The 19,746-nt window shown below is 43.6% G+C and overlaps 1 long non-coding RNA gene across 1 annotated transcript; it reads left to right on the top strand.

The window, feature by feature from the left end:
- The first annotated feature begins 7,468 nt into the window (after nucleotides 1–7,468).
- On the top strand, nucleotides 7,469–19,342 carry LOC307001047. Its single transcript, XR_013798152.1, has 5 exons — nucleotides 7,469–7,739; nucleotides 14,340–14,434; nucleotides 17,565–17,725; nucleotides 18,685–18,800; nucleotides 19,048–19,342. It is a non-coding gene; the product is annotated as an uncharacterized lncRNA (long non-coding RNA).
- Nucleotides 19,343–19,746: the final 404 nt, after the last annotated feature.

Genomic DNA, 19,746 nt, shown 5'->3' with positions numbered 1-19,746 from the left:
AAAATTTATACTGGTTTGTAAACTGGTTTCAAACACTCCATCTCCATCATGGTGACAACACACTTTATTATTAATGAAATCCCTGTTCATTCTCAACAAGAACTTTTGTACATGTATGAAATAAATAATGTTAAACTGGTTTCACACTCAGTGTTGCTGGAAGTCAGTTGTAGTTCTTGTGTTTCTCTTTTTTCTGTTCTTGTTTCTCTGTCCTTCAGTGATTCTGCTTATCAGGAGTTCATCAGTGTCTCAATTCACTCTCTTCTTTTCATTCAAGTGGACTATATTAGTGAACTAGTGTAGGGAATAGTGAATGAGGGTATAGGGTGAGATTGGGAAAACAGCCTCTGAGTGTCGACTTTGAGCGCTGTTAATTCACAGTATATTCCTGTAGGTATATTCCTGTATATTACTGTTTTAATGGAAAATGGTATGATATTGTCAAAATGTTGCCCTTTTCTTACAGCAAGGGTTAACAGTGCACTGAATGCCGAACTGAAGTCCACAAATAAGATCCTTGCGTTAGTCCCAGTTCTACCGAGATGTTGTAGGATATATTTGTGAGTCACTGTTGTTTGCATTTGTCCTCATTTGTAAGTTTTGGTTAAAAATATTATAAATATTTAAAGTTGTCCCTTAAAAATATTCATGACCTATGAGCCCAACTAAAAGCAAACACTGATCAGTAAAAATTGATTTTCTCCTTCAGTGATTCTGCTTGTTAACATCAGGTGTCTTCAATAATGATCAATCATCACTCAATTAATAACTTATTTATCTCATTAACTTTAACACTGCTTCATTGTTCATTTAACACTCTCTGAGTGTGGACTCATATAAACACTGAGCAGTGTTAATTTAACACTGGGGATTTTGCTGTGATGCGATAGCTTCCTAGTTTTAAAAATGAGATTTAAATAATTTAATAATAAATATAACATTATTTTCCTGTTAATAACTTAATTTAAACGTATTATTCCAAGCATATTACATTTTATTTACAGCAAACAATCATGCGACTGACATTTCTCGTCGTTCTTGCAGCATCCCTTCTCCTCCCCTTCTCCTCTCCTTCTCCTCCCCTTCTCCTCCCCTTCTCCTCCCCTTCTCTTCCCCTTCTCTTCCCCTTCTCCTCCCCTTCTCTTCCCCTTCTCTTCCCCTTCTCCTCCCCTTCTCCTCCCCTTCTCTTCCCCTGCTCCTCCCCTTCTCTTCCCCTGCTCCTCCCCTTCTCTTCCCCTGCTCCTCCCCTTCTCTTCCCCTGATCCTCCCCTTCTCTTCCCCTTCTCCTCTCCTTCTCCTCCCCTTCTCCTCCCCTTCTCTTCCCCTGCTCCTCCCTTCTCCTCCCCTTCTCTTCCCCTTCTCTTCCCCTGCTCCTCCCCTTCTCTTCCCCTTCTCCTCCCCTTCTCTTCCCCTTCTCCTCCCCTTCTCTTCCCCTGCTCCTCCCCTTCTCTTCCCCTGCTCCTCCCCTTCTCTTCCCCTTCTCCTCCCCTTCTCTTACCCTTCTCCTCCCCTTCTCTTCCCCTGCTCCTCCCCTTCTCCTCCCCTGCTCCTCCCTTCTCCTCCCCTTCTCTTCCCCTTCTCCTCCCCTTCTCCTCCCCTTCTCTTCCCCTTCTCCTCCCCTTCTCTTCCCCTGCTCCTCCCCTTCTTCTCCCCTTCTCCTCCCCTTCTCCTCCCCTTCTTCTCCCCTTCTCCTCCCGTTCTCCTCCCCTTCTCCTCCCCTGCTCCTCCCTTCTCCTCCCCTTCTCCTCCCCTTCTCCTCCCCTTCTCTTCCCCTTCTCCTCCCCTTCTCTTCCCCTTCTCCTCCCCTTCTCTTCCCCTGCTCCTCCCTTCTCCTCCCCTTCTCTTCCCCTTCTCTTCCCCTGCTCCTCCCCTTCTCTTCCCCTTCTCCTCCCCTTCTCTTCCCCTTCTCCTCCCCTTCTCTTCCCCTGCTCCTCCCCTTCTCTTCCCCTGCTCCTCCCCTTCTCTTCCCCTTCTCCTCCCCTTCTCTTACCCTTCTCCTCCCCTTCTCTTCCCCTGCTCCTCCCCTTCTCCTCCCCTGCTCCTCCCTTCTCCTCCCCTTCTCTTCCCCTTCTCCTCCCCTGCTCCTCCCCTTCTCTTCCCCTTCTCCTCCCCTGCTCCTCCCCTTCTCTTCCCCTTCTCCTCCCCTTCTCTTCCCCTGCTCCTCCCCTTCTTCTCCCCTTCTCCTCCCCTTCTCATCCCCTTCTTCTTCCCTTCTCCTCCCGTTCTCCTCCCCTTCTCCTCCCCTGCTCCTCCCTTCTCCTCCCCTTCTCCTCCCCTTCTCCTCCCCTTCTCTTCCCCTTCTCCTCCCCTTCTCTTCCCCTTCTCCTCCCCTTCTCTTCCCCTGCTCCTCCCTTCTCCTCCCCTTCTCTTCCCCTTCTCTTCCCCTGCTCCTCCCCTTCTCTTCCCCTTCTCCTCCCCTTCTCTTCCCCTGCTCCTCCCCTTCTCTTCCCCTGCTCCTCCCCTTCTCTTCCCCTTCTCCTCCCCTTCTCTTACCCTTCTCCTCCCCTTCTCTTCCCCTGCTCCTCCCCTTCTCCTCCCCTGCTCCTCCCTTCTCCTCCCCTTCTCTTCCCCTTCTCTTCCCCTTCTCCTCCCCTGCTCCTCCCCTGCTCCTCCCCTTCTCTTCCCCTTCTCTTCCCCTTCTCCTCCCCTTCTCTTCCCCTTCTCCTCCCCTTCTCTTCCCCTGCTCCTCCCCTTCTCCTCCCCTTCTTCTCCCCTTCTCCTCCCGTTCTCCTCCCCTTCTCCTCCCCTGCTCCTCCCTTCTCCTCCCCTTCTCCTCCCCTTCTCCTCCCCTTCTCTTCCCCTTCTCCTCCCCTTCTCTTCCCCTGCTCCTCCCCTTCTTCTCCCCTTCTCCTCCCCTGCTCCTCCCCTTCTTCTCCCCTTCTCCTCCCTTGCTCCTCCCCTTCTTCTCCCCTTCTCCTCCCCTGCTCCTCCCTTCTCCTCCCCTTCTTCTCCCCTTCTCTTCCCTTGCTCCTCCCCTTCTTCTCCCCTTCTCCTCCCCTGCTCCTCCCTTCTCCCCCCCTTCTCCTCCCCTTCTCTTCCCCTTCTCCTCCCTTCTCCTCCCCTTCTCTTCCCCTGCTCCTCCCCTTCTCCTCCCCTGCTCCTCCCTTCTCTTCCCCTTCTCCTCCCCTGCTCCTCCCCTTCTCCTCCCCTTCTCTTCCCCTGCTCCTCCCCTGCTCCTCCCCTGCTCCTCCCCTTCTCCTCCCCTGCTCCTCCCCTGCTCCTCCCCTTCTATTCCCCTTCTCCTCCCCTTCTCTCCTTCTCCTCCCCTTCTCTTCCCCTTCTCTCCTGCTCCTCCCTTCTCCTCCCCTTCTTTTCCCCTTCTCCTCCCCTTCTCCTCCCCTGCTCCTCCCTTCTCTTCCCCTTCCCCTCCCCTGCTCCTCCCCTTTTCCTCCCCTTCTCCTCCCCTTCTCCTCCCCTGCTCCTCCCTGCTCCTCCCCCTCCTCCTCTTCTCTTCCCCTTCTCTCCTGCTCCTCCTCTTCTCTTCCCCTTCTCCTCCCCTGCTCCTCCCCTTCTCTTCCCCTTCTCCTCCCCTTCTCTTCCCCTTCTCCTCCCCTTCTCTTCCCCTTCTCCTCCCCTGCTCCTCCCCTTCTCCTCCCCTGCTCCTCCCCTTCTCTTCCCCTTCTCCTCCCATTCTCTCCTTCTCCTCCCCTGCTCCTCCCCTTCTCCTCCCCTGCTCCTCCCCTTCTCTTCCCCTTCCCCTCCCCTGCTCCTCCCCTTTTCCTCCCCTTCTCCTCCCCTGCTCCTCCCTGCTCCTCCCCCTCCTCCTCTTCTCTTCCCCTTCTCTCCTGCTCCTCCTCTTCTCTTCCCCTTCTCCTCCCCTGCTCCTCCCCTTCTCTTCCCCTTCTCCTCCCCTTCTCTTCCCCTTCTCCTCCCCTTCTCTTCCCCTTCTCCTCCCCTGCTCCTCCCCTTCTCCTCTCCTGCTCCTCCCCTTCTCTTCCCCTTCTCCTCCCATTCTCTCCTTCTCCTCCCCTGCTCCTCCCCTTCTCCTCCCCTGCTCCTCCCCTTCTCTTCCCCTTCTCCTCCCCTTCTCTTCCCCTTCTCCTCCCCTGCTCCTCCCCTTCTCTTCCCCTTCTCCTCCCCTTCTCTTCCCCTTCTCCTCCCCTGCTCCTCCCCTTCTCCTCCCCTGCTCCTCCCCTTCTCTTCCCCTTCTCCTCCCATTCTCTCCTTCTCCTCCCCTGCTCCTCCCCTTCTCCTCCCCTGCTCCTCCCCTTCTCTTCCCCTTCTCCTCGCCTGCTCCTCCCCTTCTCTTCCCCTTCTCTCCTGCTCCTCCCCTTCTCTTCCCCTTCTCTCCTGCTCCTCCTCTTCTCTTCCCCTGCTCCTCCCCTGCTCCTCCCCTTCTCCTCCCCTTCTCTTCCTCTTCTCCTCCCCTTCTCATCTCCTTCTCCTTCCCTGCTCCTCCCCTTCTCCTCCCCCTCTCCTCCCCTGCTCCTCCCCTTCTCCTTCCCTGCTCCTCCCCTTCTCCTCCCCTGCTCCTCCCCTTCTCATCTCCTTCTCCTTCCCTGCTCCTCCCCTTCTCCTCCCCTGCTCCTCCCCTTCTCCTCCCCTTCTCATCTCCTTCTCCTTCCCTGCTCCTCCCCTTCTCCTCCGTTTGTAGCATATTTTGCCTGTGTAACAGCGGGCAATCGAGTAGATTATCCTCTCTCAGCTCCTCTATAGCAGACAGCAAGCCAAATCCGCTAAGATTATATGGGCACACAAACTCGTGAATAGGGCTTAAGAGTTTTAGGGGCTGTTTACCCGACACCGTTTTCAACTAAAAATGTAAAAGTTTTCATGCGTTTTGGCCGTTTGTTTACACGACCACAGAGTTTTGGGTCCTGAAAATGCAAACTTTTGAAAATCAGGTTTTTAAGTGCAAGTTTTTGAAAGTCTCTGTGTAAACAACAAAAAGGTAAATCTGTGAAAATGATGACAACATGCACATGTGTATTACGTGGTCAATCTATAGTGTTTCATCGCCATCTACTGGCCTGGCAGCAGAATACAGCGCTTTTAGTCGTTTCCGCGGATCCATGTGAATGGGGATCGTTTTGACAATGGTGTCGTCTGTACACGGAAAACTCAAAGGAAAAACTTCTCTGTTTTTAGCATATTGTTGGTGCGTAAACGTACCCTTAAATGAACACTGAAAAGTGTTAAAGTAACACTGAAGCAGTGTTAAAGTTAATGAGATAATTAAGTGATTAATTGAGTGATAATTGATCATTATTGAAGACACCTGATGTTAACAAGCAGAATCACCAGAGGAGAAAAATCACAATTGTAAGTCGCCATTATGATTATTAGTGTTTGCTTTAGTTGAGCTCTTGTCCCTTGGATTATTTTAACATCACTTTTTGTTTTGGGCTGATGAAACTGAGTTGTAACAGCCAGACAAGCAAAGAGAAAGGTTGGTCAGGTGGTGTTGTTGGTTGATTTATAGGCTAATTTATAACCTAATCTCTGAGTTAAATTTACATCATAAGAATCAGCATTTTCAATATAATCCAAAGGCTTTCTTAAAAGTTGGTTTTATTGAAAAGACTTTAAGATAAAGCAATATTAATTATTTGGCTGTAAAGTTCATCATCTTGTCTCAGGGAGGATGCTGTGATTGGATCGAACTTGTGATGAAGAGAAGAGAACCGGCAACAGCATTTTTCTTCCTTTTTCACTTTTTATACTGTAAATCTTTGTTGCATTTTAGTTATATTTGTAACTCTATTGTTTATTTAAAGACACAGAAGCTTTAATTTCATTCTTTATTTTGCACTGTTCATTGCAATAGTGACGTGTAAAAGAGTGAAAGTTCACAGTGAAAACAAACAAAGATCATCTGTTCATCTGAAGCTGCGTCACCTGTTCATCACACACAACCTGCTTCACTACTTCATTAAAGTACACAACCTGTTTCACTGCAGATTCTTCATTAAAGTCAAACACACAATTATGTTATGTATGTGAACATTTACACACCTTACAGTTTGAACCTGCTCCGGTGTGTATTTCAGATGGGTGTGTTAGTGTGTCTTTTGTTTTTCCAAGACATTACCTGTCACGTCTACTAACAACACACACCTGACATGAAGGAACAAAAGATTAAAAGGAAAGATATTAAACATGAAAAACAATACCAACCATAAACCCAGCAAACCTGTTACAAGATTTTTCCCTGAAGTATGGATCTATCTATAAATGCTTATTGTGCTGTAATGGAAAAGTCATTAGCATAGTGTTATAACTATTGTATCACTGCTGTCATGTCTTTTTTTTTTGATTCAGAAGAAGATATTTTGAGTTATGTTGGTGTTGAACACTGGACCCCATTACAAACACAGACATTTCTCAAAATATGTTTTTCAACAGAAGAAAGGAGCTCATTCAGATGTGAAATGACACGAGAGGAGTAAAGGATGACTTGAATGTAAATTTTGGCATGATCTATCGCTTTAACATTCACATTTTATTATATAATATTTGCATTACATTTGCATATATTTGCTAAACAGGCAAGGCAGTTGTAAGACTGATATATATATATATATCATAAGATATAAGATATATATATACAGTGCTATGCATAAGTTTAGACACCCATGCTAAAGTTGACTAAAAAGAGGAATAAAAAATCATCTTTTGGAAATTGAACTTAATGCCTTAATTTAAAAAAATAGGAAAAATCCAACCTTTAAGGACACCAATTTTCTTTGTGAATGAATAATGTATCGTAAATAAATAAATGTTCTTCCTTAAAATACAGGGTGCATAAGTTTGGACACCCCTATGTTAAATCCCCATAGAGGCCGGCAGATTTTTATTTTTAAAGGCCAGTTACTTCATGGATCCAGGATACTCTGCATCCTGATAAAGTTCCCTTGGCCTTTGGAATTAAAATAGCCCCACATCATCACATAGCCTTCACCATATCTAGAGATTGGCATGGAGTACTTTCCATAAGATCATCTCTCAATGCAAATCAAACCAGCTATTAGGCTAACTGAAATAAAACCATGCAAATCTCTAGATATGGTGAAGGCTATGTGATGATGTGGGGATATTTTAATCCCAAAGGTCAAGGGAACTTTATCAGGATGCAGAGTATCCTGGATCCATGAAGTAACTGGCCTTTAAAAATAAAAATCTGCCTGCCTCTATGGGAATTTAACATAGCGGTGTCCAAACTTATGCACCCTGTATTTTAGGGAAGAACATTTATTTATTTACGATACATTATTCATTCACAAAGAAAATTGGTGTCCTTAAAGGTTGGATTTTTCCTATTTTTTTAAATTAAGGCATTAAGTTCAATATTGCAATATTTCAATTTCCAAAATATGATTTTTTATTCCTCTTTTTAGTCAACTTTAGCATGGGTGTCTAAACTTATGCATAGCACTGTATATACACAAGAACTATCCAGCAGATATTGTGTGATTGGCACTGAATGTGTTTCCAGCAGCCGTCGCTCTGCTCTGACTCATTCCCCTTCAGTAAAGCTCAACGTTTGTCTGAGACACACCCTCATAGTTCAGTGACAAAGATGTTTCCTCATCATGTAATCCAGCGAGTTTAGTTGCTGGATCTATAAAATCTGTATGCAGTTCTAAAGATATTTATTGCCTCTTCATCTCATTTTTTAACAAACCACAAAAAGAAAAAAGAAAAAAAAAAGATGCTTCGATCTGAAAAAAACAAAAAGACTCTCTCTGATCACAGGAAAAGTCTTCAGGATCTAAACAAATCCTATAAAGAAAGTGAAGGTAAGGGAAGATGTGTGAATTGATTGAACTTTGGAGTTCATATACACAACTCAGTTTCATATGATAATGTATATATGTGTGTGTGTGTGTGTGTGTGTGTGTGTTCGATCTGTTTATATCTCCTGCTGTGTTAAGAGAGGAATATCCATCTGTTACATATAATCTAACCAAAAAGTTCAGCACAACATTATTGTTCAAGTCTAAAGTGTTAGTTAGTACATACAAATAATGTTATACGTTTCTTTGGACCGCATATTGACTTGAATTGCCAGCGAATGCAATAGATGTAACAGAAAGGAAGCTGTTCCGCCTACAGGAATTACGTCAGAAGGGCATAACCAGAACTTCATCTGCTTGATTTCCTAAAATTAGTCCCACCTTTAAAATATTAAATTAGAAAACATTACAGCTCATATTCTGTAGGGAGATATTTATATTAGTGCTATTCACTATACACTATGAGAAAGGATGTGTTAAAACTGACTCTAACTGTCAATTCTTACACATCAATGTGTGAGTTTTGGGACAACACTTTTTGTGTTAATTTTTACACATTCACGAAAATTTGTCAGGAATGTTAACCAGAAGTGTAGTCAAGACCAAACCCTCCAAGATCAAGACAAAGACCATTTAAGACGGAAGCTAATGCGATGATTAAGTGAATATGTAAATGATGATTGAGCATTAGTGATGAACACCTGCTGTTAACAAGCAGAATTACTGCAGGAAAGAGGAACAAGAACAGAAAAAAGAGGAGAACGAGCAGAAACAAAACAACTAAAACAAACTTACAACATGTCTACACCAGACGTGAATGGCATGACGTGACAAAAGCATTTAAATGGATTAAAAAGGGATGTTGTCTACACTGGATGTTGCACGACATGACATTCCTGATGGTACTGATGTTCCATTCTATTTCTGACATAGGGTGCCACTAGGAGGGCCCTTAGGAAGCATTGGCTAACTAGCGAGGCTCAGGTCATTAAGCTGGAGCCTCAGGAAAAACAGTCAGGACCACTATTAGGGGCGCAAGACAGTCAAGCGGACAAGATCCATGCCTGAAGGGCAGGGACGTCCAGGTTATTAAACCTAGCAAAGGTAGACGGCGAAGACCAGCCGGCTGCCGCACAAATATCCCCAATGGAGACTCTGCTGGACCAAGCCTAGGAGGAGTCCATCCCCCTAGTGGAGTGGTTCCTCACTCCAATGAGACATTCAGAGCACACTAAGCCAAGGCCAGAGCTATAGCATCAACTATATGCAGCATGACAATCTCTGCTTTGTAACTGGCAGCCCTTTAGAGTTGCTTCCGAAGCACATAAAGAGCTACTTTATGTAGTACCGACTGCCGACTGCCGACACTGGCTCCACATAAGTCCTGAGGGCCCAGACCGAGCAAAGTAAGTTAGCACCCCGCTCATCCTCTGAGGCGGGGAAAGCTAACAGGGTAATGACCTGTGCTCTGAACGGAGTAGAGAAGACACAATGCACTCATTAAGAGCACCAACACGCTTGACAGACACTAACGCTATCAGCAGAGCAGTCTTTAGTGACAGGGACCATAAGCCGGCCATAATCCATAATAGAAAAGTATGAGGCCGAGGCGGTTTTCAGTCTCTTGGCTCCCCTCAAAAATGTTATGACTTAGTCGTTCTTTCATATAGATTGGGCGCCCATGAGGGCGTGATTCGCCATGATGGCCGCCACGTATATCTTAAGTGTGGAAGGGGAATGGCCCTTATCCAGCAGCTCCTAAAAAAAGGACAGAATAGTCCCACACCAGCCGGAGAAGACGGACCACTTAAAGGCCGTGTTGCAGGTTAAATTTTCCAACGAATTTGTGCAATTTGCTTGTTGGTAACACAACAAGCAAATGTTGCTTGTTGTATTTTACATTGTATTTTATGTTGTTGGGTATCACAAAACGGAATATAATACGAAAAAGTAGGTACTATCTTACAGCGCCAACGATTCTCCTTTCCGCCACAAAACAATTAACATAGGCTACTCGTGCGTGCAGGCTTGAAGGGGACCATGATCCTGCCTGAGATGTGTGTATGCTATCTTCAGCAGAGACGGATTCAGGCAGCATGCATTCAGCATTCAGCATTCAGTCACATCTGGTCGCGGGGCGAGCTCCTCGACCAGCGACCAAAACACACTCACTGCCCTACAGCACAAGCTTTCCAGCGCAGTTTCCACGGGACGGCACCGCCCGCGCGAGCACCTGCCAAACACCGCGACAGACGCGCGGCGGCTACGTTTGCAACAACATTTTCACCGGAGGAAGAGAAACGCTTAGAAACGCCCATATACAGTGCTATGCATAAGTTTAGACACCCATGCTAAAGTTGACTAAAAAGAGGAATAAAAAATCATATTTTGGAAATTGAACTTAATGCCTTAATTTAAAAAAATAGGAAAAATCCAACCTTTAAGGACACCAATTTTCTTTGTGAATGAATAATGTATCGTAAATAAATAAATGTTCTTCCCTAAAATACAGGGTGCATAAGTTTGGACACCGCTATGTTAAATTCCCATAGAGGCAGGCAGATTTTTATTTTTAAAGGCCAGTTACTTCATGGATCCAGGATACTCTGCATCCTGATAAAGTTCCCTTGGCCTTTGGGATTAAAATATCCCCACATCATCACATAGCCTTCACCATATCTAGAGATTTGCATGGTTTTATTTCAGTTAGCCTAATAGCTGGTTTGATTTGCATTGAGAGATGATCTTATGGAAAGTACTCCATGCCAATCTCTAGATATGGTGAAGGCTATGTGATGATGTGGGGCTATTTTAATTCCAAAGGCCAAGGGAACTTTATCAGGATGCAGAGTATCCTGGATCCATGAAGTAACTGGCCTTTAAAAATAAAAATCTGCCGGCCTCTATGGGGATTTAACATAGGGGTGTCCAAACTTATGCACCCTGTATTTTAAGGAAGAACATTTATTTATTTACGATACATTATTCATTCACAAAGAAAATTGGTGTCCTTAAAGGTTGGATTTTTCCTATTTTTTTAAATTAAGGCATTAAGTTCAATTTCCAAAAGATGATTTTTTATTCCTCTTTTTAGTCAACTTTAGCATGGGTGTCTAAACTTATGCATAGCACTGTAGCTAGCACGATGCCTTCTATTTATAGATGACAAAGACAAAGTTTACCAGTACTATGACAAAGGCTACCGGTAACGTTAATTATCTGAACTAACGTCATGATCACCGACACTATAAAGAAAACGTTGATTTTTCACTCGGTGCTATTCAATGACAGTAAAAAAAAATATGTGTCGTTATCTCATTGCTGCGTTGCTAAATGATAGCAACTCACCAGGACACTTCACCAACTCTCCACTTATTCTCCTCGGACCATGCATTTCACTGGCTTTGACGGCCATCAGGCTACCTTTCCTCCACGTCTCCCCAACGTGACGTCATCGCCGAATTGCGTGAAAAAAAACGTTAATACCAAACACGTAAAAAACTGGTATTTAAGACCATTTTTGAGACATTTTAAAAATGATATACATATCTTGAGTGATTTATGTACCCATTAATCGACAGTGGTGGTTAACCTGCAACATGGCCTTTAAGGGTATAGAGGCTTAAGTCTTAAGTCTTGTAGATGGCACTCTGGCCTCCACTATAGTGTTGGCAACCCTTAAAGGCTCCCATCGAGGTACCACAGGTGTAGGCTCCACAACTCAGGTTGGGGATGCCAAAGGGACCCTCTCGCATGAGAGAGAAGGTATTTCCTCAGCTGAATCAGCTACAGAGCTGTCAACCACGAATGGTTTTACCAGAGTCGAGCAACTAGGAGGGCTGAGGATATGGTCTCTCTGCTACGTCTGATGACCTGAGGAAGCAGAGAGATTAGGCGTACAGGTGAGCCTTGGGCCATTCTTGGGCCAGCGCATCCTGTTCCCTAGAGAAAAATGATGGGCAATGAGAGTTGGCTTCTGAGGCGAAGAGATCTACCTCTGCCCTCCCAAAGATCTCTCAGATCATCTGAACCATTTGGGGGTGGAGTCTCCATTTTCCTGGAGACACTCTGGCCCAGTACAACATGGCCGCTCCCTGGTTCAGCCTGCCTAGCACATGCACAACCCTCAGAGAACCCAGGGCACACTGTACCCACAGGAAAAGCCATCTCACTATTTTGTAAAGAGATCATGACCTGAGGCCACCCTGGTGATTTACGAAGGCCACCATTGTCATGTTGTCCAAACGGATGAGGACATGGTGCCCTTCTTGAGCTGGTAGGAAGGTTTTGAGGGCCAGAAAAAACCGCCATCATTTGAGGCAGATTATATGCAGATGTTGCACCAGGCTGAACCAGGAGCCGAACTCTGGTCTGCCCTTGCACAGACCTCCCCAACCAGAGTTGGAAGCATCTGTCGTGACAATCTTCCTTCTGGAGGTCAGTCCCAATTGAACGCCTGTCTGATATAGGCGAGGGTCCTTCCAATGTGCCACAGCAGTGACACAACGATAATCCACCTTGAGGCGCAAAATGTTCCTGATAGCAAGTGTGGGATGGAACTCAGGTTTTATCTAGCACTGCAGGGGCCACATGTGGAGCAGGCCCAGTGGTACCACAGATGAGGTTGCTGCCATCAGGCCCAGCAAGCTCTGGAAAGATTTGAGGGGACGGAAAGCACCTACTTTGAAAGACACCACATGCCGCTGAATACTCAGCGAGCTTTCCGTCTTGAGCCAGGCCCGCATCTGGGCCGAGTTGATAACTGCCCCCAGGAAGGCAATTCATCTGCTGGGAGACAGGAAGCTCTTGGCAGAGTAGATTCTGAGCCCAATAATCTCCAGGTGACTGAGGAGCACTGACCTGTGAGCACAGAGCTTGTGCTCAGACTGCGCTAACATTAGCCAGCCGTCGAGGTAGTTCATGACGCAGATTCCCGCCTGTCTCAGAGGGGAGAGAACCGAGTCCATGCACTTGATAAAAGTATGTGGAGTCAGAAACAGCCCGAATGGGAGGACTGTTTACTTGTAAGCCACCTCCTCGAACGCGAATCTCAGGAATGGTCTGTGATGAGAGGCTTTCTGGATATAAAAGCGACTTTCAGATCCACAGATAAGAAGCAATCTCCTGGGCAAATCTGCGAAAGCATCTGCTTCAAAGTCAACATCCTGAATGGCTGCCTCATTAATGCGCGATTCAGGAGCCTATGGTTGAGGATGGGCCTGAACCCACCATCTTACTTTGGAATGAGGAAATAGCGACTGAAAAAGCCTGACTTGCTGTTCTCTGGTGGGACAGTTTTGACGGCGCCCTTCGTCAGCAGACACTGCACTTTTTGGAGCAGAGAAGAGGAGCGTCTTTGTCCTGAACTGTAGTGTGAACCACACCCCTGAAGTGATTATCCTCGTTTTATAGTCTGCAGAACCCAGCCTGAAGCAGGGGTGGCAAGGGGTCTGAGTCTTTCGGACTGCAGTTCGCTGAATGGAGACAAGGGACTGATGATAGCGTTTTTGCAAAGAGGGCCCGGTGGAGTTTGGCTTGGAAAACTTGGAGGGCCACCATTGTATGAAGGGCTGAGCCCGCCAGTCCCGCTGTGGAGTAGGCCCTAGCCGCTAGGGCTGAGGTAGTCCTGCAGGGCACAGAGTTCTCAAGGTTGAAACGAGCCTGGGTTCTCTAAGGAGCATGACCAGCCCTCTGCATCAGATGCCGCCAGTGACATCGGCGGCATCTTCCTCACATCCTCCAAAAGGGACGCTCCAGACGAGGTGTGCTGACCCTCTAGTGGGTTACCTTAACAGCATATTTTCATCACCAATGCACAATGCACAATCATCACTCAATTAATTAATTATCTAATTAACTTACTCTTGAATGGTCTTGTTTTCGTCTTGGAGGACTGGGGCCTGATGTATAAACTGATGTATAAACGCCAACAAAATGGGCATAGAAATGTGCGTACACAATTTTCCACGCTCATATCAGGGGATTATACCATGAAGCTGATTTAGGAACCTAGCCAGGTATGTTTCAGTTTAGCTTGCACCAACCCTGGGTTTTAGGCACCATGAAATTGGTTCAAACAGAAATTGGACCAATCAGTTGTGAGCAAAGTGACACACGTCTGATGCGATAAAGTCACTCCACCTGTTTCTACTCCAAATTAAAGGTCCATACATAGCAAATTATTCACTAATGCTCAATCATCACTTAATTAATCACTGAATTATCTCATTAACTCTAACTCTGATTCAGAGTTACTTTAACACTCTTTAGTGGGTCCAAATGTTCTCTGAGCAGAGTTGATTTTGCTGTGTAGATGCATGTACTCACAATCTTCCGCTGACTGGGTTTTATAAAGGGAGTTTTGTGCAGGTTCTGGCATGCACATGATTTTATAAATCTGAAAACTTTTAGGATAAAATCTATGGAACGTTTTATACATGGGGCCCCTGGTCTTCACTACACCTAAGATTAACACAAAGATGTGTAAATGCGTAATATTACCACAATGTGGCTGTTAGTGGTTACACAGATTGTGTTGGATTCCGTGAACAAATTCACAGGATGTGTTAATTGTAAAACTGCACACAATTCATGCTTTTCCAGAGCCTGAGAAACAACAGTTATGGGAGATTATTAATGATGAATTGCAAGATATCTTGAAGAAATACTCATTAGACTTCTCAAAAGAACAAATGAAGGTAAGCAAACTACTCATAACTTTGCTGCTTATGTCATTTCACTTCTCACTTCCCTGAAGGAACATACATGTTTTTAGCAGTGCTATCGATATGTATTAAATGTGGATTTTAATAAAGGACTTTCACACCGGATAGTTCTAGAAACTTAGTTATAGGCACTAGCCACCAGGGTGGTTCCCAGAGAAGTCGTGTTGACGGCAGGTGCGTTCAAGTCACCTTTGTCGGAGTAAGATGGCGATGTACTTTCTCTTAATTAATCATACAAAAATACAGCAAGGTTCTTACATTTTTTCTAGAAAATGAAGAACAAGCAATGTGCATGAGGTGTGTTTTGATTTTTTATGTTTTTAATTAATTTATGAAGCCAATGTAAACTAAATTGTTACATATTATGTTGCTATATTATAATGCTATATTGTGTAGGAAATTAGCTTACTTCGCTGTAAATATAAAAGCCTGACAATATCACTGCTAAAAATATTGTTGTATTCCGCCATGTTGTTCACTGACTCGTACACTGACCCCAACTTGTAAAGAGTTCCTAGAACTAAAATCATTCCTAGTTCCTGCGGTGCGAACATGCCAAAAACCGGTAACTTCCGCTAATAGTTCTAAGAACTATGAAAAGAGGTGCGAAGAGGAGCCCCTATTATCTTTAACATCTCACATAATGTCCATGTGTAAAATATTCTCCTACTCCGTGGACATAAGCATGAATGTACTTTAGGTTTCCTAGAAGGCATCTTTCATAGAGAAATTGCTTAAATCTGTGCTTTACTTATCTATTCTTGCAACACAAACTTGCTTCAAACGAATTGGTTGAGTAAATGATTCAGTCACTCATGTGTCACCCTGTTGGTCGGGATGCATTTCGTTCATGAAATGGTCTTCCACGAAAGGAGTTTTGTGGGTCATAAAATCACTTTGGTCAATTATATTTTTTTTAGGCCTTCATGCTGAGTTGTAGAGTTGGGGTACTCGAACTCGGACTCGAGTCCGGTCTCGAGTCCAATTTTGAATGGACTCGGACTTGTCACGCACTCGAATGAATTTGTACTCGGACTTGACACGGACTCGGGACATTTTAGACTCGGAAAAATGTCCGAGTCCAGTCGAGTCCGGGCACTGGATGACACAAAACGAAATTTTGTGATTTTTTTTTATTCAAAAACGAAACGAAACAACGTTGTTTCAGCGTTGAGCATTGTAGCCAATCACAGTTAAGTGCATAAACACAGTGGCAAATCAGAGGCGTTTTAGAGTCCGCATGCGAATAATTCGCTCAAAATGTATGTTTAGAATCAGCACGTGCTTTATCCTTTCGCAAATCCCCTCATAAACAACAAAGTCTCTCTAGACGCAATATAAATAAGATATTCACTGTGCAGTGCGGACAACTTCAGTCAGTGTTTATGACGAGAGTTTTAGGGAGAGTGCCGAACGCGGTAAGTGATGGCTTAAAGGGAGCGCTGTTGACAATCTAAATAGTTTTGTTTTTCATACTTCTAGAGGACCAGTGGTTACGTTCACACTGTAAATTATAAAGAGTGATAACTGCATTTAAATGTGGGATTGAATCCACTTAATTTTTGTCCTTTGAGTCATGAAATTGCGATGATTTGACACATAGCAACATAAGAACGTGATAACCATAGCAACATTTTGGCGTCTGATAATGTTATCATTTTTGTTGCATTTATACTTTAGTCATAAGTTTACATACTCCTTGCAGAATCTCCAAAATGTTCTTTTTATATGTTTTTTGATAAGACGGATCATACACACATTGTTTCTATTTAGTACTGCCCTGAAAAAGCTTTTTCACATAACAGATGTTTAATAGCCTAAATAAAATACAAACACAAAATAAAGACAAATTACATAGGCTCGATTTTAATATTGTGTCATTACCTGAATGATCAACAACTTTTTTTTCTTTTCTTTTTTTTTTAATGGTTGAGGAAAAATCATCCAGCTCCTGCACATTCTTTGCTTTTCCAGCATCTTCTGCATATTTGACTCCTTACTAGCAGTGACTATGATTGTAAGATCCATACTTTCACACTGGTGACAACTGAGGGACTCATACACAACTATTACAAACCCTGCAAACATTTAGTGATGCACAAGAAGGAAGCATCCGTTAAGAGTCAAGAGGTGTAAACTTTTGAACTGGATCATTGGTGTAAATTGGTCTTATTTGTTTAAAAATGCATTCATTAATTTAGTCCAACCCTTCAGAGGCTAAATAAGATATTAGCATGTACAACACAATAAGAAAAATGTAAACATCATCATCTTGCTCAAAAGTTTACCCCTGGCTCTTAATGCGTGTTGCATTATTAAGCATTACCTTGCAGATTCTAAAAGATGTACAATAGGTAAACGTATGACTGTAACTATACATTGCAATCATTTTGTAAGGTTTAAAATATTAATTTAAGAGCTCAGTGTTGAGACCTTTCGCCGGGATTTGATTGACAGGTGATCTGACCAATTATAATGCAGATACACGCCATTTTTGTTCGACAAACAAACCAAATCAGTTAGTAGATTAAAGGCAGTGGACTTGAACTTGAAAAATAGTGTGTATTGATTTCTTTTTTAGAAATTTGTGCTATAACTAGAAGAGATTATCAGTTCACGTGCTGCTTGAACTGAGGCCTACACATTAAAGCACCACAAAACAGTATTTATCGTTTGAATTTCATAAAAATTAAAAAAATTGAAAGCTGAGACTTTATTTCAAACCAAAAGTACCCTGCTCTGTCTTGTCTGTTGGCACATTGTTAGTGTCCTCTTTGCTCCGACCGAGAACATGTGGAGTGAGAGAGGAATGGCTTGTCGGACGTAGCAACAGTAACCAAGAGGGGCGGGTCTTTGTGAAAGGTCAATTTCAAATAATTTAAATCTTTGTGGACTCGGCCGGACTCGACTCGGACTCGGATGTTAAGGACTCGGACTCAAGTCCGACTCGACCCTCTTTGGACTCGGACTTGGACTTGTACTCGGTTGTTAAGGACTTGGACTCGACTCGGACTCGACAAAGGTGGACTCGGACCCAACACTACTGAGTTGCAAAATCTATTGCATGTTAGTCTGATTAACCGGTGTGTTTTGCGTGCTGTAGATTTTCAACGACCCCATTCATGGCCACATTGCGCTGCACCCCCTGCTGGTGAAGATCACAGATACTCCTTAGTTTTAGAGACTCCGACACATCAAACAACTCGGAGGAACATATCTGGTGTATCCGGGAGCTTCTCACAATCGCTTCGAACACTCTCTTGGGTAAGACATTATTATATTTAGAGCTGAAATTTTAGGCCATTTAAAAGAATAATTCACCCTACAATGAAAATTAAGTCATAAATTAACACCAACGTTTGTGTTGTTCTAATGCCGTATAAACTTCTTTCTTTTATGGACCACAAAAGGAGAATCTTTTTTTAAATTTTTTATAAAAAGCTCAAATGCCTCTGGGCGCAAATGAATAGACGTAAAACCAATCACAGCGATCATCATCGTGTAAAGCCCGCCTCAACGCTTGTGATTGGTGCCTCGATTTGGAAAAACTGGAAATGGGCTTGACCAGACGTAATCAGAGCGGCAAAGATCCGGTCCGGCAAAACTCCGAACACGTCTTCCTTTTTTAAGAATGACTTAATTCTTAGCTCTTTTCTCAAAGAAAAACTTAACAAGTCCTCCAGAGTCACGGCCAAAGCCGATTCAGAAGACCGCTGTTCGCCAGCAGCAGCAGCAATTCTTTGTTTTCATGTGGCAGGGAACCGTCGAAACTCTGTCGTCATTATGTTAATCGCCCCGCCTACTCTATACATGATGTGATTGGCCTGACCCAATTTAGGTTTTTCCAGCTCGAAAGTCATTTTATATTTTGCTGCCGCTAGGGTGCGTCTAGATTTCTACCGCAGTCGAGTACCGAAGACCAACGGCCGAGCTCAGGATTTTCCTTTAATAATACATTCAATTTAATACCATATTTTATAATATCTTTAAATAATTATATTTCATTTAAAATTGTATAGATGAATTATAATATTTCAATAATTTGACTATACATTCCCACGTTAATGGTTCTCTGATGTTGGTTACGGTCATATGGCATAAGTAAAGCAATTAACATCTTTGAAACATTTCTAGATTGTGTTTTTGGTCATGAAGTGGTGTTGTGTGTGTGTGTGTGTGTGTGTGTGTGTGTGTGTGTGTGTGTGTGTGTGTGTGTGTGTTAGTGTGGCGTATTTATCAGGTTGTCTGGTCAAGATTCTTCATGACAATCAGCCAGAGCTCAAAATCACCAAACAGGATTACCTGTGTGTTCAGATCGCTGGACTGTGTCACGACTTGGGTGAGTAGTAATGCACATGGATAAAAAACACCTGCAACTTTTATACTGAAATTTTCATCTCATGATTGTGTTCATTCTAAACTACATTTTAAACTTTAAAATGTTGAAAGTTTATTTGTGTGGAAAAAGTTATTTTAAAAATAGATTTCCAAGTAGATAAAAAATCACAAGTAAGAGAAACACATATCTAAAACGTGTAATGCATTTAAGTTTTGTCTTTATTATTATTATTATTTTACATTTTCAGGTCATGGTCCATTTTCCCATGTATCTGATGGTCTGGTTATTCCAAAAGCCAAAAAAAAAAAAAAAATAAGAGGTAAGTGTCAGTGTGAAACGAGATCTAATCAGAAGGATCTGTGGACATGCACATTTCTTATTTATGTCATTATTTATGAGTGTGTGAAATAAACGGGAGAAATCACATCTGCTTCAGAGACAAGGTACATGATACCCAAAAATGTACATTTCATTATTTATATAATTTTCATAATATATATTTTTTTTGTTCAGCTATCTGTTTAAAAATGTGGCAGTTTGTTAAAAAAAAAAAGTGACCAAAATAAAAGATGAAAAGCTGTTGAATGTGAACACTGCATCATGGGAAGTGTATCTGTGACTCTGGTGTGTGTGTGTGTGTGTGTGTGTGTGTGTGTGTGTGTGTGTGTGTGTGTGTGTGTGTGTGTGTGTCAAACAGGAGGCAGATAATGTGTATGATATGTTTCGCACTCGATACACTCTCCATCGCCAGGCCTACCAGCACAAGATCTGCAACATCATTGAAGAGATGTGAGTCTCTCTATTCTCAGTGAATATGTCCTGCTGTACACACTTTAACATCCTTTGCTCATGCTTATTCTTCTTTACATTACACAAATTCAGCATTAGACTTTTGACTGCATTTATTTATTTATATATCAAAAGTTTAATAAAAATGACATTTCCC

The sequence above is a fragment of the Phoxinus phoxinus genome (genome assembly GCF_949152265.1).
Source record: "Phoxinus phoxinus genome assembly, chromosome: 6".
Lineage (NCBI taxonomy): Eukaryota > Metazoa > Chordata > Actinopteri > Cypriniformes > Leuciscidae > Phoxinus > Phoxinus phoxinus.
The sequence above is the reverse complement of the archived record's forward strand: the minus strand, read 5'-3'. Positions and strand labels throughout refer to the sequence as shown.